General features: G+C 38.9%; 2 non-coding genes across 2 annotated transcripts; both read right to left on the reverse strand.

Moving 5' to 3' along the window:
- Positions 1–15,036: 15,036 nt before the first annotated feature.
- On the reverse strand, positions 15,037–15,109 carry TRNAF-GAA (transfer RNA phenylalanine (anticodon GAA)). Its single transcript has one exon. It is a non-coding gene; the product is annotated as a tRNA-Phe (tRNA).
- Positions 15,110–21,500: 6,391 nt separating this feature from the next.
- TRNAF-GAA (transfer RNA phenylalanine (anticodon GAA)) lies at positions 21,501–21,573 on the reverse strand. Its single transcript has one exon. It is a non-coding gene; the product is annotated as a tRNA-Phe (tRNA).
- Positions 21,574–26,176: the final 4,603 nt, after the last annotated feature.

Raw genomic sequence — 26,176 nt, forward strand, 5'->3', positions numbered from 1 at the left:
GGAAGCCAAGGTTCCTTCTCATTTAAATAGATGTGATTTATGTCATAAAAAATTTAGTAAAAATGATGCCCAAGATGATTCCTCAAGTGAGGGGAGTAAGCATGGTACTGCATCATCCCCTCCTTCGTCTACACCAGTCTTGCCCATACAGGAGGCCCCTAGTACATCTAGCGCGCCAATACTCCTTACTATGCAACAATTAACGGCTGTAATGGATAATTCTATCAAAAACATTTTAGCCAATATGCCCACTTATCAGCGAAAGCGCGACTGCTCTGTTTTAGAAAATACTGAAGAGCATGAGGACGCTGATGATATTGTTTCTGAAGGGCCCCTACACCAGTCTGAGGGGGCCAGGGAGGTTTTGTCTGAGGGAGAAATTTCAGATTCAGGAAAAATTTCTCAACAAGCTGAACCTGATGTGATTACTTTTAAATTTAAGTTGGAACATCTCCGCGCTCTGCTTAAGGAGGTGTTATCCAATTTGGATGATTATGATTATCTGGTCATTCCAGAAACACTATGTAAAATGGACAAGTTCCTAGAGGCCCCGGGGCCCCCCGAAGCTTTTCCTATACTCAAGCGGGTGGCGTACATTGTTAATAAAGAATGGGACAGGCCCGGTATACCTTTCGTACCTCCCCCCATATTTAAAAAATTGTTTTCTATAGTCGACCCCAGAAAGGACTTATGGCAGACAGTCCCCAAGGTCGAGGGGGCGGTTTCTACTCTAAACAAGCGCACCACTATACCCATAGAAGATAGTTGTGCTTTCCAAGATCCTATGGATAAAAAATTAGAAGGTTTGCTAAAAAAGATGTTTGTTCAGCAAGGTTACCTTCTACAACCAATTGCATGCATTGTCCCTGTCACTACAGCCGCGTGTTTCTGGTTCGATGAGCTAGAAAAGGCGATTATTAGTAATTCTTCTTCTTATGAGGAGATTATGGACAGAATTCGTGCCCTTAAATTGGCTAATTCTTTCACCCTAGACGCCACCTTGCAATTGGCTAGGTTAGCGGCGAAAAATTCTGGGTTTGCTATTGTGGCGCGCAGAGCGCTTTGGTTAAAATCTTGGTCAGCGGATGCGTCTTCCAAGAACAAATTGTTTGACATTCCTTTCAAGGGGAAAACACTGTTTGGACCTGACTTGAAAGAGATTATCTCTGATATCACTGGGGGCAAGGGCCACGCCCTTCCTCAGAATAGGTCTTTCAAGGCCAAAAATAAACCTAATTTTCGTCCCTTTCGCAGAAACGGACCAGCCCCAAGTGCTACGTCCTCTAAGCAGGAGGGTAATACTTCTCAAGCCAATCCAGCCTGGAGACCAATGCAAGGCTAGAACAAAGGAAAGCAGGCCAAGAAACCTGCCATTGCTCCCAAGACAGCATGAGATGCGGGCCCCCGATCCGGGACCGGATTTGGTGGGGGGCAGACTCTCTCTCTCTTCACTCAGGCTTGGGCAAGAGATGTTCTGGATCCTTGGGCGCTAGAAATAGTCTCCCAAGGTTATCTTCTGGAAGTGATTCATCCTGTTCCATTAAAAGAACGAGGGATGGGGTTCTACTCCAATCTGTTCGTAGTTCCCAAAAAAGAGGGAACGTTCAGACCAATCTTAGATCTCAAGATCCTAAACAAGTTTCTCAAGGTTCCATCGTCCAAAATGGAAACCATTCGAACAATCCTTCCATCCAGGAAGGTCAATTCTTGACCACGGTGGATTTAAAGGATGCGTATCTACATATTCCTGTCCACAAGGAACATCATCGGTTCCTAAGGTTCGCATTCCTGGACAAGCATTACCAGTTCGTGGCGCTTCCTTTCGGATTAGCCACTGCTCCAAGGATTTTCACAAAGGTACTAGGGTCCCTTCTGGCGGTGCTAAGACCAAGGGGCATTGCTGTAGTACCTTACTTGGACGACATTCTGATTCAAGCGTCGTCCCTTCCTCAAGCAAAGGCTCACACGGACATAGTCCTGGCCTTTCTCAGATCTCACGGATGGAAAGTGAACGTGGAAAAGAGTTCTCTATCTCCGTCGACAAGAGTTCCCTTCTTGGGAACAATAATAGACTCCTTAGAAATGAGGATTTTTCTGACAGAGACCAGAAAAACAAAACTTCTAAACTCTTGTCGGATACTTCATTCCGTTCCTCTTCCTTCCATAGCGCAGTGCATGGAAGTGATAGGTTTGATGGTAGCGGCAATGGACATAGTTCCTTTTGCGCTCATTCATCTAAGACCATTACAACTGTGTATGCTCAGTCAGTGGAATGGGGACTATACAGACTTGTCTCCGAAGATACAAGTAAATCAGAGGACCAGAGACTCACTCCGTTGGTGGCTGTCCCTGGACAACCTGTCACAAGGGGTGACCTCCCGCAGACCAGAGTGGGTCATTGTCACGACCGACGTCAGTCTGATGGGCTGGGGCGCGGTCTGGGGATCCCTGAAAGCTCAGGGTCTTTGGTCTCGGGAAGAATCTCTTCTACCGATAAATATTCTGGAACTGAGAGCGATATTCAATGCTCTCAAGGCTTGGCCTCAGCTAGCGAGGGCCAAGTTCATACGGTTTCAATCAGACAACATGACGACTGTTGCGTACATCAACCATCAGGGGGGAACAAGGAGTTCCCTGGCGATGGAAGAAGTGACCAAAATCATTCAATGGGCGGAGACTCGCTCCTGCCACCTGTCTGCAATCCACATCCCAGGAGTGGAAAATTGGGAAGCGGATTTTCTGGGTCGTCAGACATTGCATCCGGGGGAGTGGGAACTCCATCCGGAAATCTTTGCCCAAATCACTCAACTGTGGGGCATTCCAGACATGGATCTGATGGCCTCTCGTCAGAACTTCAAGGTTCCTTGCTACGGGTCCAGATCCAGGGATCCCAAGGCGACTCTAGTAGATGCACTAGTAGCACCTTGGACCTTCAACCTAGCTTATGTATTCCCGCCGTTTCCTCTCATCCCCAGGCTGGTAGCCAGGATCAATCAGGAGAGGGCGTCGGTGATCTTGATAGCTCCTGCGTGGCCACGCAGGACTTGGTAGGCAGATCTGGTGAATATGTCATCGGCTCCACCATGGAAGCTACCTTTGAGACGAGACCTTCTTGTTCAAGGTCCGTTCGAACATCCGAATCTGGTCCTACTCCAGCTGACTGCTTGGAGATTGAACGCTTGATCTTATCAAAGCGAGGGTTCTCAGATTCTGTTATTGATACTCTTGTTCAGGCCAGAAAGCCTGTAACTAGAAAAATTTACCACAAAATATGGAAAAAATATATCTGTTGGTGTGAATCTAAAGGATTCCCTTGGGACAAGGTAAAGATTCCTAGGATTCTTTCCTTTCTTCAAGAAGGATTGGAGAAAGGATTATCTGCAAGTTCCTTGAAGGGACAGATTTCTGCCTTGTCTGTGTTACTTCACAAAAAGCTGGCAGCTGTGCCAGATGTTCAAGCCTTTGTTCAGGCTCTGGTTAGAATCAAGCCTGTTTTCAAACCTTTGACTCCTCCTTGGAGTCTCAACTTAGTTCTTTCAGTTCTTCAGGGGGTTCCGTTTGAACCCTTACATTCCGTTGATATTAAGTTATTATCTTGGAAAGTTTTGTTTTTGGCTGCAATTTCTTCTGCTAGAAGAGTTTCAGAATTATCTGCTCTGCAGTGTTCTCCTCCTTATCTGGTGTTCCATGCAGATAAGGTGGTTTTACGTACTAAACCTGGTTTTCTTCCAAAAGTTGTTTCTAACAAAAACATTAACCAGGAGATAGTCGTGCCTTCTTTGTGTCCGAAACCAGTTTCGAAGAAGGAACGTTTGTTGCAAAATTTGGATGTTGTTCGCGCTCTAAAATTCTATTTAGATGCTACAAAGGATTTTAGACAAACATCTTCCTTGTTTGTTGTTTATTCTGGTAACAGGAGAGGTCAAAAAGCAACTTCTACCTCTCTCTCTTTTTGGATTAAAAGCATCATCAGATTGGCTTACGAGACTGCCGGACGGCAGCCTCCTGAAAGAATCACAGCTCGTTCCACTAGGGCTGTGGCTTCCACTTGGGCCTTCAAGAACGAGGCTTCTGTTGATCAGATATGTAGGGCAGCGACTTGGTCTTCACTGCACACTTTTACCAAATTTTACAAGTTTGATACTTTTGCTTCTTCTGAGGCTATTTTTTGGGAGAAAGGTTTTGCAAGCCGTGGTGCCTTCCATTTAGGTGACCTGATTTGCTCCCTCCCTTCATCCGTGTCCTAAAGCTTTGGTATTGGTTCCCACAAGTAAGGATGACCCCGTGGACCGGACACACCTATGTTGGAGAAAACAGAATTTATGTTTACCTGATAAATTACTTTCTCCAACGGTGTGTTCGGTCCACGGCCCGCCCTGGTTTTTTAATCAGGTCTGATAATTTATTTTCTTTAACTACAGTCACCACGGTATCATATGGTTTCTCCTATGCAAATATTCCTCCTTAACGTCGGTCGAATGACTGGGGTAGGCGGAGCCTAGGAGGGATCATGTGACCAGCTTTGCTGGGCTCTTTGCCATTTCCTGTTGGGGAAGAGAATATCCCACAAGTAAGGATGACGCCGTGGACCGGACACACCGTTGGAGAAAGTAATTTATCAGGTAAACATAAATTCTGTTTTTTTCCTAAATTTTTAACAAATAATCTAGAATGTTGTAACTGGCTAATACACAAATGGAGAGAATTTAATTATCTAAATAGAACCTACTGAGAAAGAACAGAGATCCTCTGGGAAACCGCTAAAGCCTGTTTTAGAGGGGAGATTAAAGCTTATATGATATAAAAAAAAAATGCAGGGGAGGGAAATTCCGCTGTCTAAGCAGGTTCAGAATGCATATCGAAAATATATTAATGATCCCTCTAAATTGTTATGGGATTAATATAAATTGGCCAGATTAGAAAGGGATATTTTTATTTTTTTATTTTTTTTATACTTTATTTATATCCAACACTGTATACAGAGTCACGAGAAGAAGAAAAAAAAAATACATATAAATACGCCACGCAGGGCTTAATATCATACATTGAGTGAAAATCAAACATATTCTAAAAAACAAAGCAATAAACCTAAATCATATTAATATACTTTCCTTTTATGTTACTTAAATAATCAATAACTTTCACTCAAGACATATTTGTACACAGAGTTGGGATTTTCATAATTTTTATAGTATAACTGAACCAAAATAATAATAATAATAAAAAAAAAGAGATCAAACGTCTCCCTGTTCCTCCCTCCCTCTTCTCTCTCCACCCTACTTAAATATTACCTTCGTTCGCTATTCCTAGAAATCTCTAAATTTGTACCTCAGAAGCATGCATTTTCCATGAATAGGAGAATAATTATAGTATGACCATTTCAGCAAAACTATTAGATGATAAAAAGGGCCGTATTATCTGTTTTTGTATAGATAGAGGATAGCACTTTATAATACTATACCAATTATATAAAATTTTCTTGATTCTTTTTTCTGAGGAATCTTGAAGATGGTAAGCTTCAAAACTTATCTGTTCCTGGATAGTCTGCATAACCTCAGTGACCGAAGGTCCTGTACTTGCTTTCCAATTCTTCAGTATACACTGTCTTACTGCCATTATTGTTATATTGAAGGAATATATCCAGCTATTGTTTTGATCACTAGAATTCATTAATAGAATAATATCCTGAAACGTGAAAGGGACAGTCATCTTATGAGTAATATTGAACCAATATCCAATCTTTGACCACAACTGACTAATCTTAGGGCAGGCCCAAAACATATGAAATAAATCTGCTTCAAAATAAGAACATCTTGGGCATCCCGCGGACCTAGTTCCATAAAATCTAGCCAATTTAGCAGGGTATAAATAATAGTTATTCAACAACTTCATGTGAGATTCTCTCCAACTCGATGGGATTTTACTTTTATCTAGAGTATTAAAGCTTTGTCTAATTTGATCCTGATCTAGATCTGGAATGGTTGGAATCCAAAAACTACAGATCCTGTCAATATATCCTTGTGATTGTTTTGAGAGCATAATATCGTATATTAATGAGATTGATGTAGACCCTGCAGTAAATCTTTGTATTAAGATCCTGACATCAGACCATGCAATAGCCAAAGGGAACGTCCATTTCTGGGCGTTGACAAAATGCCGTAGCTAAAAAAAAAAGCAAATAAATCCATTCTAGGAAGATTAAATCGTGAGAATAGCACCTCTCCTGGTAACACTTGACCATCTAAATCTAACGCTTGGTAGATTAACCTTAAACCTTTCTCTGACCAAGACTGAAAAGCTTTCTGATTAATACCCGGAGAAAATAATGGATTACCCTGTATAGGACAGAATTCTGAAAAAGTAAAATCTAACCCTACTTTTATACAAAATTTATGCCAGGCAAAAACTACATTCTTAAATGACAAAAGAGAAACAATATTGCCAGGTAGCTGGCGCGGTTTACAATGTAAAAGTGCTGTTAATTCAAAAGGATGTATCAAGAAAACCTCTTCTTCGTAGGTAGAATATAAATTTGTTCTAGCTATCCAATCAATTGCAACTTTCACCAGTGCTGCGATGTTGTATAATTTAACATCTGGAAGTGCTAGACCCCCACACCCCGGCTTCTGCATTAACCTTGACAAGGAGATACAAGATTTTTTATTTTGCCAGATAAATAGTGAAAAATAACGATATACTTTCTTTAAATCACTACTAGATATAAATAGCGGTAGATTCTGTAATGGATATAACAGACGTGGGAATATAATAGTTTTAATTAATTTAACCCTTACCGTTAATGATAAAGGGAAAGAAGTCCATAGTTGTAGATCTATCTTAATTTTTTGAAATAGAGACCTATAATTATCAGCATACCAATGCCCAGGGTTTTTATGTAACATCAATCCCAGGTATTTAATAGTATCTACTTCTTTGAAAGTATTAATATAAGTTCCAGGGACTGTCTTTCCAATAATCATTAATTCACTTTTATAAGTATTAACTCGATAACCTGAGAATGAGCCAAATTCTTCCAGTAGATAGATCAAATTAGGGATAGATTGCTGCAAATTTTCTAAAAAAAAGCAAAATATCATCTGCATATAATAATATATTTAAGCGAAATGGACCTATTAATATCCCCGGTAAACAATTCCTGACCCGGGATATTTTTATTAAACAAAAGTGTCCTGGGAAGAACTAAAGAAAAGTGCAATATATAAAGGTCAATATGGTAAATCTGCTAAATTTTTTATCTAGAATGGACAAAGCCAGGAAAAAAACTAACACAATAGAAGTGATTATATGTGGGAAGAATAGATTTACGAACCTTACCAAAATTAAAAATGTCTTCCTAGAGTATTTTCAAAAGGTATATGCTTCTAAAGATATTAATAAGAATAACAAAAATGAGTTCTGGCATAAAATTACGCCACCTAAGATATCGCGAGAGCTCCTTGACGCCTTAAATAGATCTATAACTAAAGATGAGGGTCTTGGAAGCTATAAATAATGCCAAGTGTAATAAAGCCCCTGGCCCAGATCAGATACCTGTGGAAATGTATAAAATACTAAAAATAGAGATAGCAGATGTCTTAGTCAAATTGTTTCATGATTATTATATAAATGGTCAAACCATGTCAAGATATTTCTCTGCGTCAATTATATCACTGATTCTGAAAAAAGATAAAAACCCTTTAGATCCAGGGTCCTATAGACCTATCTCATTACTTAATATAGACTATAAGCTCTTAACCCATATTATTTCTCATAGGTTGAAATCATGTCTTGAGCCTATTATTAATATAGATCAATCGGGTTTTATGTCTGGAAGATCCTAAACTAAAAATATACGTAAAGTTTATTTGGTACTTGAGTTTATTTATTCATTTTTAGAATAAATTACATAAAAAACATTGATTAATCAGGACTTTGCATTAATTGCGATTGATGCCGAGAAGGCTTTTGACTCCGTGGTTTGGGACCACTTATTCACAGGATTAGATAAGTTTGGCTTCTCAGGCTATTTTGTTCAATTTGTCAGGATTATATATGACCACTCAAGATCTTCTATATTAATAAACGGCAGTCAGACCTCTAACTTTACACTAAATAGAACGAGACAGGGATGCCCACTTTCCCCGCTATTATTTAACATTGCTATAGAACCTCTTGCTATTCTCTTACCAGAAGAATTGCAAGGTATTATTAGCCTAGGAGAGCAAAAACTAGTATTATCTTTGTATGCAGATGACTTGCTGTTATTTGTTAAAAATACTAAAACGAATATACCTAAGGTTATGAATATCATGGATATATTCAGTTCTTTTTCTGGCTATAAAATCAGTCAGTGTCAGTAAATCCGAAATGTTATGGATTCATAAAAGTAAAAAGAGTATTAAAGAACATCCATTTCAAGAGTCCTCTAGTGTTAAATATTTGGGAATATATTTACATGCGGACCCAAATCAGTGGTATAGGTTGAATTATTCATCTTTTTTCCCCCTATTTTTCTTTCAGCTAAGGTGATGATTTTTAAAACTATCTTATTCCCACAATTAATGTACATTATGCAAAATGTTCCTCTTTTTATACTGAATCAAGATATTAAGATTTTTAATAGAGACTGTGCTAAATTATTTTGGAATAATAAGAGACACATGCTGTCTATAATTAAATTAACACTTAGACCAGAAGATGGTGGGTTGTCCCTTCCAGATATAAAAAAATATAACATTGCTATACTAGCGTGCTTTGCATTTGACTGGCTAACTGAAGCTAACTATCTTATGTCTCTATCAATGGAAGTGGAACTGTCTGCCCCATTTTTATTGAAAGCCTTACTTCATTGTCCAACTTCACAATGACCAAATCACTATAAAAATATGAATATAATATGAAATACTATTGAAGCTTGGCAAAAACTCAATATAATGTTAAATGTGAACTTTGAACTATCCCCTTTTCTCCCGAAAATAGATAAGCCAAAATGTATTCCTGGTCTATCCTATGAGATCTATAACATTTGGACTCAAAAAGAATTATCCTATGTTCACCAATGCTTAGATAATCTGTCTCAAGTGAGATCATTTGAAGACATTTCTAGAGAATTCAATTTATCGAACAAGAACTTTTCTTTCATGTAAATGGCAAGAGTCCATGAGCTAGTGACGTATAGGATATACATTCCTACCAGGAGGGGCAAAGTTTCCCAAACCTCAAAATGCCTATAAATACACCTCCCACCACACACATACTTCAGTTTTACAAACATTTCCTCCTATGGAGACGGTGGAGTAAGTTTGTGCTTGATTTTTATGATTTCTTCTATGATAAGCGCTTCTAAGCATTCTGAAGCACAATTCCTCTCAGAGTACAGTGTTTGTCAGAGGGATGTGAAGAGAGTATTACCTGTTGATTTTTATGGTTTCACTCATGGGAAATCTTTTCAAGTTTTCTCTGTTATCGGTCATAGGGATTCATCTCCAACCTTTCTTTTTCAGATCGACGATATACTCTTATACCATTACCTCTGTTGATAGTTTTCAGTACTGGTTTGGCTGTCTGCTATATGTGGATGGGTGTCTTTGGTAAGTATGTAACATTATTTAAGACACTCTCAGCTATGTTTAGCGCTTTATGTGTTATTATAAAGTTTTCAATATATGTATTTACTTATATTTGCCATGAGTCAGGTCTATGTGTAGCAGTTTCAGTATGAGAATCATGTTTGAGGAAGTTATTTTTTTTATATATTTATATATATTTTCCTACCTGGGTTTAGTCTTTTTTCCAATTTTTCCTTAAATTTTGTGGGCAAATCTAGGCCCGGGAGGGTGCAAAATGCTGTTATTTATTGCGTCATTTTTGACACGAAATTTTTTTGCTCAAATTTGCATCTATAGTGTCGCAAGTTTCGTCATTTCCTGCATCTTTATTGTTGTTAGGTTGTTTGGCACGAAGTCGTGCTTGTTATGACTCGAGTTGCGTCCTATCTGGATGTTGATTGGCACCAAAAAAAATTCACTTTGCGTCATGCATCATACTTGGCGTCAATTTTTGTTTTGGTTATATTACCCCACTTCCCTTATGCTCCCTGCTCTCTTTATATTTTAGAGGGCTATGTTGTTTGCTTTTCTGCTTATTTAGCATATTAATTTTTTCCCGTTCCTCAAACTTGTATATGAGGAAATTGGATATTTTGTTTGAATGATATTTTTTCTTTTGAATTTTGCAAGATGTCTCAGTCTGATCCTGTCTCAGAAGCTACTGTAGAAACCATGCTGCCTGAACACAGTTCTACCAGAGCTAAATGTATCTGTTGTAAGAAAGCTGAGATTATGTCTCCGGCTATTTTATGTAACAGTTGTCATGATAAGCTTTTGCATGTCGATAATGTTTCTATTAGTACTAGTACAGCACTTGTTGTTCCCTCAACATCTAATGTACATGATATCCCTGTTGAGATGAAAAATTATATTGCTGATGCAATACAGAAGGCTATGTCTGCTATTCCACCTTCTAATATATGTAAAAGGTCTTTTAAAACTTCTCATAAAACTTATGAAATTTGTGATGACCGACAACATACTGAATTATCCTCCTCTGAAGAGGATCTCTCTGGTTCAGAAGATCCTACTTCAGACATTGAAATTGATAAATCTTCTTATCTTTTTAAGATTGAATATATTCGGTCTTTGTTGAAAGATGTACTAGTTACTTTGGTATTGAGGAGTCTGATCCTCTTGATAACAAATCCAGTAAACGTTTAAATTCTGTTTTTAAACCTCCTGTGAATACTCCTGAGGTTTTTCCTGTTCCAGATGCAGTTTCTGATGTGATTGCTAAGGAATGGTCTAAGCCTGGTGCTTCTTTTAATCTTTCTTCTAGGTTTAAGAAGTTATATCCTTTACCAGTGGCTAATTTGGAGTTTTGGGAAAAATTCCCTAAGGTTAATGGGGCTATTTCTACTCTTGCCAAGCGTACTACTATTCCTATGGAAGATAGTACTTCTTTTAAGGATCCTTTAGATAGGAAGATTGAATCTTATCTAAGGAAAGCTTATTTACATTTTGGCTATATTCTCAGGCCTGCCATTTTTATGGCTGATGTTGTGGCTGCATCAACTTTTTGGTTGGATAGCTTAGCACATCAGGAAACAGATTCTGATTTGTCAAGCATTATTCGTATGCTTCAACATGCTAATCATTTTATCTGTGAAGCTATTTTGGATATCATCAATATTGATGTTAAATCTATGTCTTTAGCTATTTTAGCTAGCTTTATGGCTTAAATCATGGAATGCTGACATGGTATCTAAATCTAGATTACTATCTCTATCTTTCCAGGGTAATAATTTATTTGGTTCTCAGTTGGATTCTATTATTTCCACTATCACTGGGGGAAGGGAGTTTTTTTGCCCCAAGATAAAAAGTCTAAGGGTAAGTCTAAAGCTTCTAGCTGGTTTTGTTCCTTTTGTCAGAATAGAGAACAGAAAACTACTCCTTCCCCTAAGGACTCTGGTTCCAAATTGGAAGCCATCTTCAAGTTGGAATAAATCCAAGCCTTATAAGAAGCTAAAGCCAGCCCCCAAGACTGCATGAAGGTGTGGCCCGCAATCCAGTTCAACTGGTGGGGGGCAGATTGAAATTATTTCAAAACATTTGGGCAGATTCTGTTCAGAATCAGTGGATTCAGAGCATTGTCTCCCAAGGGTATCGAATAGGTTTCAGAATAAGACTTCCTGTGAGAAGATTCTTTCTATCTCATGTTCCAACAAATCCTTTGAAAGCGCAGGCTTTTCTGTTTCAGGAACAGGGTCTGGGTTTTTATAAAAAATCTATTCATTGTCCCAAAGAAAGAAATTTTATTCCGACCAGTTCTGGATCTGAAGTTTTTGAATCATTTTGTAAGGGTCCCAACTTTCAAGATGGTGACTATAAGAACTATTCTGCCTTTTGTTCAGCAAGGTCATTACATGTCTGCAATTCATCCAGATCACTATCAGTTTCTGAGATTCTCTTTTCTAGACAAGCATTACCAATTTGTCGCTCTTCCATTTGGCATAGCGGCAGCTCCAACAATCTTTTCGAAAGTTCTCGGTGCCCTTCTATCTTTAATCAGAGAGCAGGGTATTGCAGTGTTTTCTTATTTGGATGATATCTTGGTACTGGCTTAATCTTTTCATTTAGCAGAATCTCACACAAACCAACTAGTGTTGTTTCTTCAAAGACATGGTTGGAGGATCAATTTACCAAAGAGTTTCTTTATTCCCCAGAAAAGGGTCACCTTTTTAGGTTTCCAGATAGATTCAGTGTCCTTAACAGACAAGAGAGGAATGATGCTGGTTTCAGCCTGTCGAAACCTTCAGTCTCGATCATTCCCTTCAGTGGCTATGTGCATGGAAGTTTTAGGTTCCATGACTGCAGCTTCGGTTGCGATCCCCTTTGCTTGTTTTCATATAAGACCTCTGCAGCTTTGCATGCTGAATCAATGGTGCAGGGATTATACTCGGATATCACAATTGATATTCTTAAATCCCAGCATTCTGCTGTCTTTGACTTGGTGGTTATACCATCATCGTATTATTCAAGGTGCCTCTTTTGTTTGTCCTTCCTGAACTGTAGTCTCAACAGATGCAAGTCTTTCAGGTTGGGGAGCTGTCTGGGGGTCTCTGACAGCACAAGGGGTTTGGAATCCTCTAGAGGCGAGGTTACCAATAAATATCTTAGAACTCTGTGCTATTTTCAGGGCTCTTCAGTCTTGGCCTCTATTAAAGAGAGAACTTTTCATTTGCTTTCAGACAGATAATATCACAACTGTGGCATATGTCAATCATCAGGGAGGGACTCGCAGTCCTTTAGCATTGAAAGAAGTGTTACGGATACTTTCTTGGGTGGAATCCAACTCTTGTCTAATTTCTTCAATTCATATCCCAGCTGTATACAGTTGGGAAGCGGATTATCTCAGCCTTCAGACTTTGCATCCGGGGGAGTGGTCTCTCCATCCAGATGTGTTTTTTCAGATTGTACAGATGTGGGGTCTGCCAGAAATAGATCTGATAGCTTCCTATCTAAAGAGGAAGCTTCCCAGATACCTTTCCAGGGATCCTCAGGTGGAGATGGTGGATGCGTTAGCAGTTCCTTGGTCTTACAAACTTGCTTATATTTTTCCGCCTCTAGTTCTTCTTCCAAGGGTGATCTCCAAGATCATAATGGAACAATCGCATGTGTTTCTGATAGCACCAGCATGGTCTCACAGGTTTTGGTATGCAGATCTTGTCTGGATGTCCAGTTGCCAACCTTGGTCACTTCCTTTACGGCCAAACCTTCTGTCTCAAGAGCCATTTTTTTCCATCAGGATCACAAATCTCTAAATTTGAAGGTATGAAAATTGGCCGTTTAGTGCTTAGTCATAGAGGTTTCTATGACTCCGTGATCAATACTATTTTGCAGGCTCGTAAGTTTGTTTCAAAGAAGGTTTATTATCGGGTTTGGTTATCCGAATCTGCAGGGGGTTTGGTTATTTGGCCGCAAATCTGCAGGGGGCGGCATTGCACCAGCAGTTCACAAGAACTGCGGGTGCAATGATAAATGCTTAGAGTGTATGCTGTCGGCATTTATTGATGTGCAGCGGACATGATCCGCAATATCGGATCATGTCCGCTCACACAATGATAATTCAGCCCCATTGTCCAACATTGTCCAAAAGTTCAAATGTAAATAAAGATAAAGAAGTTGGCAAGAAAAACTAAATATGCCTATAAAATATAACTTAAAGTACATTTAATTCATAAGGTTAACTAGTGTCCTGAACAGCAGAATAAATAAAGCTAGGATAGAGTTAAAATTGTCTGTTCGGTTTGAAAGTAATTAATTAGTAGTCAGGTGTGAGTGTAACAGCACAAATATTAACAGGATATCCTTCACAGCTATGTGTGAATACGGGGCAACCTGAAACGCGTCCTTTCTGTGACGGTGTCTGTTTGAAGTTTTAACTTTTTCCAGCTATGCTTGTATTTACCCTCGTTGGTTGTTTTTAATTGCATGTTTTCTTCAATAAAGGATTTTTTCTTTAGCCGCTCTAGCACTTGCTCTTTTCCTTTGGATCTTGTCTGGATGTCCAGTTGCTAACCTTGGTCACTTCCTTTACGGCCAGACCTTCTGTCTCAAGGGACGTTTTTTTCCATCAGGATCACAAATCTCTAAATTTGAAGGTATGAAAATTGGCCGTTTAGTGCTTAGTCATAGAGGTTTCTATGACTCTGTGATCAGTACTATTTTGCAGGCTTGTAAGTTTGTTTCAAAGAAGATTTATTATCAGGTTTGGTTATCCGAATCTGCAGGGGGTTTGGTTATTTGGCCGCAAATCTGCAGGGGGCGGCATTGCACCAGCAGTTCACAAGAACTGCTGGTGCAATGATAAATGCTTAGAGTATATGCTGTCAGCATTTATTGATGTGCAGCGGACATGATCCGCAATATCGGATCATGTCCACTCACTCAATGATAATTCGGCCCCATTGTCCAACTTGGAAAGAAAAGGCATCTACAGACCATAGCACTTTATTTGAAAGAGAAATATCAATTCTAGTGTTTCGGGTCCTATCATGAAAAGACAACTCTAGGAGAGGAGTTATTTTTCTTTCTCAGTAATGGAATATTACCATTTGTGGAATGTATTAGGTGATTACACTTTATTTTCTAAAGTCTTGCTCTGATTGGAAAAAAATGAAGCTACTTTGAAAGGAGTATTATATCTACTAAAAATGAAGCCACTGCTGAAACCCGGGATCGAACCAGGGACCTTTAGTCTAATGCTCAACTCAACTGAGCTATTTCAGCTCTGTAGCGGCAGTTGCTTTTTGGTTCACATTCGGCTGCTTTGTTGTTGTTGTTTTTTTTTTTTCTTGACCAGTTACTTTTGTTTGATTTGCTAATGCATTTTGTTTGCTAAAGTCTTACTGCTGATGTCTCACTTTGGCAAAATATGCTTCTAGAGTGAATGCAGTCTTTTTCCTATCAAAATGGCAACCACTTCCGAAACCCGGGATCGAACCCGGGACCTTTAGAACTTCAGTCTAACGCTCTTCCAAATGAGCTATTTTGGCCATCTCGTTAGAGCATGTGTGCCAATGTCATTTCTGAAAAAATGAGGAATGCTTATTTAGAAGAGCACATACGCAACCAAGGTAATACTTTGTGTTGACCGAAAATAAAAGGCACTCTGCATGTTCCATTTCCTATATTTTAACTTTGTTCAAATCCACAGCTGTTATCAATACTCTACCATCCCATTTAAAATCACCCCTTTTGTGCTAAAACCAGGGATCTTTAATCTAACGCTCTTCCAACTGAGATATTTCGGCCATCTCATTTGAGTGTGTGTGCCGATGTTATGTCTTAAAAAACAAGGAATGCTTATCCAGAAGGGCAAACTTGAAACCATGGTAATACTTTGTGTTGGCCGGAAATAAAAGGCTCTCTGTGATTTCACTTTCTTTCATGTAATTAGCAAGAGTCCATGAGCTAGTGACGTATAGGATATACATTCCTACCAGGAGGGGCAAAGTTTCCCAAACCTCAAAATGCCTATAAATATACCCCTCACCACACCCACAATTCAGTTTTACAAACTTTGCCTCCCATGGAGGTGGTGAAGTAAGTTTGTGCTAGATTCTTTGTTGATATGCTCTTCACTGGAGCCCGGTTTTCCTCTCAGAGTGCAGTGAATGTCAGAGGGATGTGAAGAGAGTATTGCCTATTTGAATACAATGGTCTTCCTCTAGGGGATCTATTTCATAGGTTCTCTGTTATCGGTCGTAGAGATTTCTTCTCCTACCTCCCTTTTCAGATCGACGATATACTCTTATATACCATTACCTCTACTGATTCTCGTTTCAGTACTGGTTTGGCTATCTACTATATGTAGATGAGTGTCTTAGGGTAAGTAAGTCTTATTTTATTTATGACACTCTAAGCTATGGTTGGGCACTTTATATGTAAAGTTCTAAATATATGTGTTTAAACGTATATTTGCCATGATTCAGGATAATCAGTATTCCTTCATTCAGACTGTTAGTTTCATTATTTGGGATAATGCATATGAATAAATATTTTTCCTTACCTTAAAAATTTTCAATTGACTTTTTTCCCTGCGGGCTGTTAGGCTCGCGGGGGCTGAAAATGCTTCAATTTATTGCGTCATTCTTGGCGTGAACTTTTTTGGCGTAAAGTTTTGTCATTTCCGGTGCCCTAATTGACTCCGGAAGTTTGTTCGTGGTTGCGTCATTTTTTACGTATATGTGTTACAGCCCTTTTTCTGCGCCAAAAAATGTGGGTGTCATTTTTTCGGCGTCAGAGGATGTGGCGTCATACTTGGCGCCAAAAAATATGGGTGTTGTACTTGGTGCCAATAATGTGGGCGTCATACTTGGCGCCAAAAATGTGGGCGTCATTCTTGTCTCCACCTTTTTTCACATTATTTAAGTCTCACTTTTTCATTACTTCTGGTTGCTAGAGGCTTGTTTATTTGGCATTTTTTCCCATTCCTGAAACTGTCATTTAAGGAATTTGATAATTTTGCTTTATATGTTGATTTTTCTATTACATATTGCAAGATGTCTCAACCTGACCCTGGATCAGAATCTACTTCTGGAAAGACGCTGCCTGATGCTGGTTCTACCAAAGTTAAGTGCATTTGTTGTAAACATTTGGTATCTGTTCCTCCGGCTGTAGTATGTGTTAGTTGTCATGATAAACTTTCTAACGCAGATAGTGTCTCCATTAGTAATAATCCTTTACCTGTTGTTTCTCCTTCAACATCTAATGTTCAGGATGTCCCTGTTAATGTAAAATAATTTGTTTCTAATTCTATTAGGAAGGCTCTGTCTGTTATTCCTCCTTCCAGTAAATGTAAAAGGTCTTTTAAAACTTCTCATATTTCAGATGAATTTTTAAGTGACCGCCATCATTCTGACTTATCTGTTTCTGATGAGGATCTATCTGGTTCAGAAGATTCTGCCTCAGATATTGACACTGATAAATCTTCATATTTATTTAAGATGGAGTTTATTCGTTCTTTACTTAAAGAAGTGTTGATTGCATTAGATATGAAGGAGACTAGTCCTCTTGATACTAAATCTACTAAGCGTTTAAATTCGGTTTTTAAACCTCATGTAGTTATTCCAGAAGTTTTTCCAGTTCCTGATGCTATTTCAGAAGTAATTTCTAGGGAATGGAATAGTCTGGGTACTTCATTTACTCCTTCTCCAAGGTTTAAGAAATTGTACCCTGTGCCATCTGATAGATTAGAATTTTGGGACAAAATCCCTAAAGTTGATGGGGCTATTTCTACTCTTGCTAAACGTACTACTATTCCTACAGTGGATAGTACTTCCTTTAAAGGATCCTTTAGATAGGAAGCTTGAATCCTTTCTAAGGAGAGCTTATTTATGTTCAGGTAATCTTCTAAGACCTGCTATTTCTTTGGCTGATGTTGCTGCAGCTTCCACTTTCTGGTTGGAGGCTTTAGCACAACAAGTGTCAGACCATAATGCTTATAGCATTGTTAAACTTCTTCAACATGCTAATAACTTTATTTGTGATGCCATTTTTGATATCATTAGAATTGATGTCAGGTATATGTCTTTAGCTATTTTAGCTAGAAGAGCTTTATGGCTTAAATCTTGGAATGCACATATGACTTCTAAGGTAACTTTGCTTTCTCTTTCTTTCCAAGGTAATAAATTATTTGGTTCACAGTTGGATTCTATTATTTCAACTGTTACTGGGGGGAAAGGAACCTTTTTGCCTCAGGACGAAAAATCTAAAGGTAAATACAGGGCTGCTAATCGTTTTCGTTCCTTTCGTCAGAATAAGGAACAGAAGCCTGACCCTTCCCCTAAAGGAACGGTTTCCATTTGGAAATCTTCTCCAGTCTGGAATAAATCCAAGCCTTTTAGAAAGTCAAAACCAGCTCCCAAATCCGCATGAAGGTGCGGCCCTCATTCCAGCACAGCTGGTAGGGGGCAGGTTACGATTTTTCAAAGATATTTGGATCAATTCGATTCACAGTCTTTGGATTCAGAACATTGTTTCACAAGGGTACAGAATAGGTTTCAAGGTAAGGCCGCCTGTTAGAAGATTTTTTTCTCTCACGCATTCCAGTAAACCCAGTGAAGGCTCAGGCATTTCTGAAATGTGTTTCAGACCTAGAGTTGGCTGGGGTAATTGTGTCAGTTCCAGTTCTGGAACGGGGTCTGGGGTTTTACTCAAATCTATTCATTGTACCAAAGAAGGAGAATTCCTTCAGACTAGTTCTGGATCTAAAAATATTGAATCATTATGTAAGGATACCAACATTCAAAATGGTGACTATAAGGACTATTCTGCCTTTTGTTCAGCAAGGGCATTATATGTCTACAATAGACTTACAGGATGCATATCTTCATATTCCAATTCATCCAGATCACTATCAGTTCCTGAGATTCTCTTTTCTAGGCAAGCATTACCAGTTTGTTGCCCTTCCATTTGGTCTAGCAACAGCTCCAAGGATCTTTTCAAAGGTTCTCGGTGCCCTTCTCTCTGTAATCAGAGAACAGGGTATTGCGGTTTTTCCTTATTTGGACGATATCTTGGTACTTGCTCAGTCTTTACATTCTGCAGAATCTCATATGAATCAACTTGTGTTGTTTTTTCAAAGACATGGTTGGAGGATCAATTTATCAAAGAGTTCCTTGATTCCTCAGAGAAAGGTAACCTTTTTGGCTTTTCAAATAGATTCAGTGTCCATGACTTTGTCTCTAACAGAAAAGAGACGTCTGAAGTTGGTTTCAGCTTGTCGAATCCTTCAGTCTCAATCATTCCCTTCGGTAGCTTTGTGCATGGAAATTCTAGGTCTCATGACTGCTGCATCGGACACGATCCCCTTTGCTCGCTTTCACATGAGACCTCTCCAGCTTTGTATGCTGAACCAGTGGTGCAGGGATTATACAAAGATATCACAATTAATATCCTTAAATCCCAATGTTCGATCTTCTCTGACTTGGTGGTTGAATCACCATCGTCTTATTCAAGGGGCCTCTTTTGTTCATCCAACCTGGACTGTGATCTCAACAGATGCGAGTCTTTCAGGTTGGGGAACTGTATGGGGATCTCTGACAGTGCAGGGGGTTTGGGAATTTTAGGAGGCGAAATTACCAATCAACATTTTGGAACTCCGTGCAATTTTCAGAGCTCTTCAGTTCTGGCCTCTTCTGAAGAGAGAATCGTTTATTTGTTTTCAGACAGACAATGTCACAACCGTGGCGTATGTCAATCATCAAGGTGGGACTCACAGTTCTCAGGCTATGAAAGAAGTATATCGGATACTTGTATGGGTGGAAGGCAGCTCCTGTCTAATCTCTGCGGTTCACATCCCAGGTGTAGACAATTGGGAAGCGGATTATCTCAGTCGCCAGACGTTACATCCGGGCGAATGGTCTCTTCACCCAGAGGTTTTTCTTCAGATTGTTCAAATCTGGGGACTTCCAGAAATAGATCTGATGGCCTCTCATCTAAACAAGAAACTTCCCAGGTATTTGTCCAAATCCAGGGATCCTCAGGCGGAAGCAGTGGACGCGTTGTCGCTTCCTTGGAATTATCAACCTGCTTATATCTTTCCGCCTCTAGTTCTTCTTCCAAAAGTGATTTCCAAAATTCTAATGGAACGTTCGTTTGTATTGCTGGTGGCTCCAGCATGGCCTCACAGGTTTTGGTATGCGGATCTCATTCGGATGGCAAGTTGCCAACCTTGGACACTTCCGTTAAGGCCAGAGCTTCTATCTCAAAGCCCATTTTTCTATCAGGATCTCAAATCATTAAATTTGAAGGTATGGAGATTGAACGCCTGATTCTTAGTCATAGAGGTTTCTCTGACTCAGTGATTAATACTATGTTTCAGGCTCGTAAATCTGTGTCTAGAAAGATTTATTACCGAGTCTGGAAGACTTTCATTTCTTGGTGTTCTTCTCATAAATTCTCTTGGCATTCTTTTAGAATTCCTAGAATTTTGCAGTTTCTTCAGGATGGTTTGGATAAGGGTTTGTCTGCAAGCTCTTTGAAAGGTCAAATCTCTGCTCTTTCTGTTCTTTTTCACAGAAAGATTGCTAATCATCCTGATATTCGTTGTTTTGTTCAGGCTTTGGTTCACATCAAGCCTGTCATTAAGTCAATCTCTCCTCCTTGGAGTCTTAATTTGGTTTTGAGGGCTTTACAGGCTCCTCCGTTTGAGCCTATGCATTCTCTGGATATTAAATTACTTTCTTGGAAAGTTTTGTTCCTTTTGGCCATCTCTTCTGCTAGAAGAGTTTCTGAGTTATCTGCTCTTTCTTGTGAGTCTCCTTTTCTGATTTTTCATCAGGATAAGGCGGTATTGCGGGCTTCATTTAAATTTTTACCTAAGGTTGTGAATTCTAACAACATCAATAGAGAGATTGTTGTCCCTTCATTGTGTCTTAATCCTAAGAATTCTATGGAGAAATCTTTACATTCTTTGGATGTGGTAAGAGCGTTGAAATATTATGTTGAAGCTACTAAAGGTTTTAGAAAGACTTCTAGTCTATTTGTTATCTTTTCTGGTTCCAGGAAAGGTCAGAAGGCTTCTGCTATTTCCTTGGCATCCTTGATTCATCATGCTTATGTAGAGTCGGGTAAGTCCCCGCCTCAAAGGATTACGGCTCATTCTACTAGGTCAGTTTCTACTTCCTGGGCTTTTAGGAATGGAGCTTCTGTTGATCAAATTTGCAAAGCAGCAACTTGGTCTTCTTTGCATACTTTTACTAAATTCTACCATTTTGATGTTTTTTCTTCTTCTGAAGCAGTTTTTGGTAGAAAAGTACTTCAGGCAGCTGTTTCAGTTTGATTCTTCTGCTTATAATTTCAGTTTTTTTCTATTATGAGATTAAAACTTTTTGATTTGGGTTGTGGATTATTTTCTCAGCGGAATTGGCTGTCTTTATTTTATCCCTCCCTCTCTAGTGAATCTTGCATGGAAGTTTCACATCTTGGGTATCTGCTATCCCATACGTCACTAGCTCATGGACTCTTGCTAATTACATGAAAGAAAACATAATTCATTTCTTTCATATTAGCAAGAGTCCATGAGGCCCACCCTTTTTGTGGTGGTTATGATTTTTTTGTATAAAGCACAATTATTCCAATTCCTTATTTTTGATGCTTTCACTCCTTTCTTATCACCCCACTTCTTGGCTATTCATTAAACTGAATTGTGGGTGTAGTGAGGGGTGTATTTATAGGCATTTTGAGGTTTGGGAAACTTTGCCCCTCCTGGTAGGAATGTATATCCCATACGTCACTAGCTCATGGACTCTTGCTAATATGAAAGAAATTAATTTATCAGGTAAGTTCTTACATAAATTATGTTTTCCTATATTTTAACTGCATTCAAATCCACAGCTGTTATTAATACGCTACCCTCCCATCTAAAAATCACCACTTTTGTGCCAAAACCTGGGATTTAACCAGGGACGTTTAGATCTTCGGTCTAACACTCTCCCAACTGAGCTATTTTGGCTACGTGCACAGTGCGTTTTAGTCTTCATTGAGAGACGGTATTTTTACAAAACAGGAAATTTCAGATTCACTCTATTTTGCAAATATGATATATCAGTAGTATGTTTTGTGCATGGTACAGTGATTATTGTATTGTAAAATGATTTTGACATGTGAATGGGTAAAGCCTTTTGTAGACATGTGTGGCAGTAAAGTCCATGATACGAGTTTCCATCCGACAGGGCTGAAACCAATGCTTATTTAATTAAGACATTGTCCAACTTGGAAAGAGAAGGCATCCACAGACCATAGCACTTTATTTGGAAAAGGAATATCAATTCTAGTGCTTTGGTTCCTAACATGAAAAGACAACTCTAGGAGAAGAGTTATTTTCCTTTCTTAAAAATTGCAAGGAGTAAACTACTAGCAGTAATGGAATATTGCCCTTTGCGGAATGTATTCAGCATTTACACTTTATTTTCTAAAGTCTTGCTCTGAGGGGAAAAAAATGAAGCTACTTTGAAAGGAGTATTATATCTACTAAAATCAAAGACACTGCAGAAACCTGGGATCAAACCAGGGACCTTTAGATCTTCAGAACAGGAGTTCCTAACAGGATGAATAAAATATAACCTTTATTATCTACAAAACATAAAAAACAAAATTGTTTGCTTGAATGACATACACATTAAATCATTGTAATAGAATATGTAGATCACAGAATAAATTTATTCGGCCTGTATATATTCTCAGTCAATGTGATCTAGATAATAAAACTCATAAAGTTGCACTCAAAGTAGCCAATTATAAGGAATCTCACTTTATAGTTAGATAGTCTAAGTGATACGTGATAAGTGAACTATAATAAAACAAATACAGTTCAAATATGATCAAATAAGTCTCCTTGATCACAGGGATAGAATCAGTCTATATAGAACTGCAATAGAGCAAGTAATGTTATAAAGCTAATTAAACAAGATGGATGCTTGTAGAGATATGGAAATATTGTGATGTAACACTAAAGTGATTATATGAGCCAATAAAGTTGTATCTACATTTACAAAGCCGGGTCCACATTCTAGGTATATATAAAATGGAATACCTGTGTTGGGTATGGGAGTGACCAGCAACTAAAGGTTCACTAATAATAATGTCAGTGGTTAAAGTCTCACCATAAAGGTAAATACACTGCAGAAAACTGTTATGACAATTGATAGTTACAAAAATATCTCGTAACACTATAAGTATACCGAAAAAGTATGTTAAGTGTTTAATAATTCATAACCAACTGTCAAAGGCTGATCAGGGCGATGAACGTGTTTAGAGTCTTATGTCAACATGAGTCACTCAGAGTTAGTCTTCTGTGTCAAAAATTATTAGTAGTATATGTCGACAGCTCTGTCAGACTCTGAAACAGTGTATCTGATTCAACTGTAGTTACAGAATATACCAGATTTATATAAACTGTGAATAACCACACTCACATATTTTTAACATTAAAGCACACAGTAAAAATAGAAAATCCTTAAATATCAGTATGGCTAAAGTGCCATATGAATGCCTATCAAAGATATATTATGAACCTACCTGCGTATTTATTCGGGTGTTAAATTGAAATTATAAGGAAAAGGATTCCCTTTATTTTTATTTTCATAGTGAATATGGTACACAAATTAAACAGGAAATATGATATGTTACAGGGTTTTCCATATATGTCTTGACCCAAATAAAGAAATTTAACGTCATTTTTATGTAGGACACTGTTCTCACTATCTATGAGAGGAAACGTCCATATGCCAATATTGAAGACTCCCTGTGAGTGTGTATATAGATGTGAATGATTAGTCTGGGCTCCAGTATAATTTTGTATCTGTATCAGTCATTCACAGCACTCAGTACCAATGATGCAAAACGGCAATAGTACTTGTCAAATACATGAGCCTTATGTGAATCCAGACTGGATATAGTATAACTCTAGAAATCTGTGGTATAAGCTCTGTGTAGCTGTCTAGTCCCTGCACCATCATAAACAATGTACAGCAACAAGAGACATCCCCTCTTTAGACTGAAGACTAATTTTAACATAAAATAAGTGCAATATATGTGGGTGTAAGTTACATGCATATTAGTTTGTATTGTAACAGTAGGAGAATCCCATCTGTTTTAATGCGTGCCTCTGTAAAGGTAGTCAACGTCCATAAGCAACTATACACATTACTTAATATTAGCTAGGTAGTGTCCATGGAAAAGAATCATAATTGAAGCGTTAGTACACCATCACCTTGAAAGAACTCCTTTTGAATCCAGCAAATAGCCTTCATGCTGTTCAAAGTGTTGGAATGAAAGCTGAAAACAGCGGTGCAGTTTGTAAGCCTTTCTGCCATCATAGTGTAAAAGCAAGGCTTGATAAGTTAGAAGCAATCAACCAACCCCGGTACGGTGATATTCATGTCGTCCCAGGTGCCCCTCATCGTGTAACCACCAAGGTAATGGTGCCTCCGGGAAAATCGCCACAGCCAGGCTCCATATGCGGCTGTAGTACCGTAGGGTTGAACATGGTCTATGAGTTAGCTGCACTAACTGTGCGGTCATGGGACAAGATGTTTCTTCACTGCTATAGATGTGAGGTACTTCCAAGGCCCTCCTCGGGGCACCCGTGCAAGACAGTCCCGTGTCGTTCTGTGAGTTGAGTTCCAAAGTCGTTCCGGGGTCGCAGCTGCGATCAGGTAATTCGGGCGTCAGAAAGGCAAGGAAAAAGCAAGTTCTCGGCTGTTCCCCCGGCACCCGTTTCTGTGCCCGACTTTGTTGTTTCCACTCTGCGGCATAATGTATTGTTTCCGCAGCAGCTGTATGTGCGGTAGCGGAGGTGTCCAGTATATGATCTCCCTCACTTCGTTTTATACTCGCTTGGTTAGGCTGGGTGGTGGGTATAACGCTATCGGGCTTAGCAAAAGTCCTAGTCAGGTGCGTTTCTAGAAGACGGAAGGAGGCCGCTATAAACCCCAAAGCGATGGACTCCCAGTCCTCAGTGGCCGCCATTTTTCCAACCGTGGGAGACAAAACCTCAGTCGGCATAGCCCCCAGGGCCGCCTCAAATCAGTAGGTTGGGTGTAAGTGCCTGCCTGCCTGCCTTGTAGGTATTATGGGCTGAAAGCTTTGTAGTGGCTATCTCAGGTCTGCCGTTAACTGCATCTGTAGTAGTCCATGTCCGCTCGGCTGCGTTATGGGGTTGAAAGTGTTAGATATTGTTCATAAATACCCAAGTCTGGGTTAGGAAGATACTTTATAATGAAATCATGTAGGGATCCATAGTATAGTAACTATATCATAAATTAGACTCTGTTTTGACCCCCAATATTTGAGAGCTCTTGTAAGGTGCGTCCGACATCTTAGGTAGTTGGCTCCGCCTCAACTCTAGAAATCTGAATATTAAAGTACTTTTAAGTGCATGCCCGTTACGGTATAACAATCCCTGAGCTGTGAGAGCGTAAATATTGATGTAATGCTAGAGCTATTAACCTCTGATCACAGCTTTGCATATGGGCATGAGTGCGTAAACTGAAATGCCATTCTCATATTCTCAACTGTGAAGTGCACTTGATATAATATACATTAGGTTAAAGTAACGTGATCGTTGAAATTCTACTGATGCTACTGTCATCTAGTCAGAACATCCGATGTACACATACATATGCCCAACTGAGCTATTTCGGCTATGTGCCCAGTTTTCTATAGTATCTAATTAGAGACAATATTTTTACAAAACAGGAAATTCCGGATTCACCTTATTTTGCACATGTGAAATCGGTAATATGTTTCATGCAAGGTACAGTGATTATTGTAAAATGATTTTGAAATGTGAATGGGTAAAGCCTTTTGCAGACATGACAAGTGTTTCCATCTGACAGGGCTGAAAGTAATGCTTAATTAATTAAGACATTGTCCAACTTGGAAAGAAAAGGCATCCCCAAACCATAGCACATTATTTGGAAGAGGAATTTCAATTCTAGTGCTTCGGTCCTATCATGAAAATATAACTCTAGGAGAGGAGTTATTTTCCTTTCTTAGAAATTGCAAGGAGTAAACTACTAGCAGTAATGGAAAATTGCCATTTGAGGAATGTATTCGACGATTACACTTTATTTTCTAAAGTTTTGCTCTGAGGGGAAAAAAATGAAGCAACTTTGAAAGGAGTATTATATCTACTTAAAACCAACCAACTACCAAAACCCAGGATCGAACCAGGGACCTTTAGATCTTTAGTCTAATTATCTCCCAAATGAAAATACAAAACAGGAATTTCTAGATTTGCACTATTTTGCACATGTGATTATTTGGTAGTATGTTTCGTGCAAGGTACGGTGATTATTGTATTGTAAAATGATTTTGAAATGTGAATGGGAAAAGCCTTTTGTAGACATGTGCGGCAGTAAAGTACATGACAAGTGTTTCCATCCGACAGGGCTGAAACGAATGCTTATTTAATTAAGACATTGTCCAACTTGGAAACAGAAGGCATTCACAAACCATAACACTTTATTTGGAAGAGGAATATCAATTCTAGTGCTTTGGTTCCTATCATGAAGAAATAACTCTAGGAGAGGAGTTATTTTCCGTTCTTAGAA

Source organism: Bombina bombina, chromosome 8 (assembly GCF_027579735.1).
Source record: "Bombina bombina isolate aBomBom1 chromosome 8, aBomBom1.pri, whole genome shotgun sequence".
NCBI classification, from domain to species: Eukaryota; Metazoa; Chordata; class Amphibia; order Anura; family Bombinatoridae; genus Bombina; species Bombina bombina.